This window comes from Schistocerca piceifrons, chromosome 6, assembly GCF_021461385.2.
Source record: "Schistocerca piceifrons isolate TAMUIC-IGC-003096 chromosome 6, iqSchPice1.1, whole genome shotgun sequence".
Taxonomy (NCBI): Eukaryota; Metazoa; Arthropoda; class Insecta; order Orthoptera; family Acrididae; genus Schistocerca; species Schistocerca piceifrons.
Window position 1 is genome coordinate 230,829,598 of NC_060143.1, and position 1,655 is coordinate 230,831,252.

General features: G+C 40.2%; 1 pseudogene; it reads right to left on the reverse strand.

Annotated features, from left to right (window-relative positions):
* Positions 1-886: 886 nt before the first annotated feature.
* Positions 887-983, reverse strand: LOC124803846 (annotated as a pseudogene).
* Positions 984-1,655: the final 672 nt, after the last annotated feature.

Consider the following 1,655-nt stretch of genomic DNA (forward strand, 5'->3'; position numbering starts at 1 on the left):
AATATTGAACTGTCTGGAGAGAGATTTGAACCGAAGCAGTTGTGCTAGGCTGTGGTAATATCGGTTTCCTGCTTGTATTCTGGCATTGATCTCTGCTTCACATGACGAGTTCTCAGTGAAAAGTGCCCCTAGGTATTTGAATTCTTGCACTCTCTTGTAAGAATGGTCTCCAACCTGCAGTGATTGTAGATGATCAGCAGTCTGAAAATGACCATGTGTCATAACGAGGTACTCTGTCTTGGCTTCATTTATGTTTAGCCCAAATTTGCTGGCAGCCTCCTTTAGTGCTTTGGTCATTTGCTCCAACTCCTCTTCCGACCTAGAGAGTAAACAGATGTCGTCTGCATAGGCTAAGTATGCCAGTCTCTTTCCTTCGATTTCAATCCCTTCGTTCTCTTGGAAGGTCTCACGTACGATCTTCTCGAGGTGAAGTGGAAAAACAAAGGAAAAACCACAGGTAAATTAAGACCAGTCAGTCACCAACAAGCATGGCAGACGGTGGTTGTAAAAAATCACACGAAATCAGTGGAAGAAATCTCCTGCGAGTTCCAATGTGCTACACGCAGTCCAGCTATGACAATGACTCTGTGTAAGGAGTTCAAAATAAAGGGGTACAATGGTCAAGCAGCACCCCATAAGCCATACGTTTTCATAGTCAGTACTAAGTCATATTTGAAGTAGCATAAAGAGTGATGCCACTAGACAGTGAATGACTGGAAATGAGTGAATCGGAGTGATGAACAATGCTATACACCATGGCAGTCTGATAGAAGGGTTTGTGTTTTGCCGATTCCTGAAGAAAATTACTTGCCATTAAGTGCCAGTAGTGATGTATGGAGGAGGTGGTGTTACAGAATGGGGATGTTTTTGCCTGTTCCGAAAATAAAAAAATGTGGAACGCTTCACGGTTTTGCATGTCATCCTTGCGCAGGGGACATGCTAATCTTCAGTAGTGATTGAGGAAACACCTTTGTGCACAAAGATGAAAGGATGAGAGCTGAGAGCCTAACACCCCATAAAAAACAAGATTCTTGACACAGAGAACTTGCTCAGTTGAGCGAGTGTAGGGAAGTAAGGTGATATTTGCCCAGATTTGATATAGGAAAACTATATGGAACTTAAATCAGGAATATTTTAATTGAAAGGAGACCAGGGTTAAAAAAATTCTTTTTTGAATGAAACAATCTGCCATACTGGCTGTCATTGGTTGTATTAAAATATACTTTTATTTTGTAATTATCACTATTGTACGGTTCTGAGTGTGCCGACACCTTCAAATGAGTCTGAAATATATACCAAGTGCAACACAGTTAAAGTACAAAACAAACATTGGTTTTAATACTCTTCTCCAGCTTGCAGCCAAATCTTTGAGTTGAGTTGACACAATATTCTGACAATCCCCCTAGCCTTCATCATCAGGTGACGGAGGTACATCTCAGTTGTTGAGTCTTTTATTTATTGCGGTACGTATTCCTTAGATCCAGTTCTGCGTGTTAACGTATGGATGTGGAATGAGTCAAAAACATTTAGTTCATTATTACGTTAGTTTCCATAAGAACAATAAACCAAGATTTGTAATACAAGTTGGAAACACAGTCGGTAGAATAAAATTATACTCACAAGCAGAGTTCCAGATACACCATTCTGATTTTGTC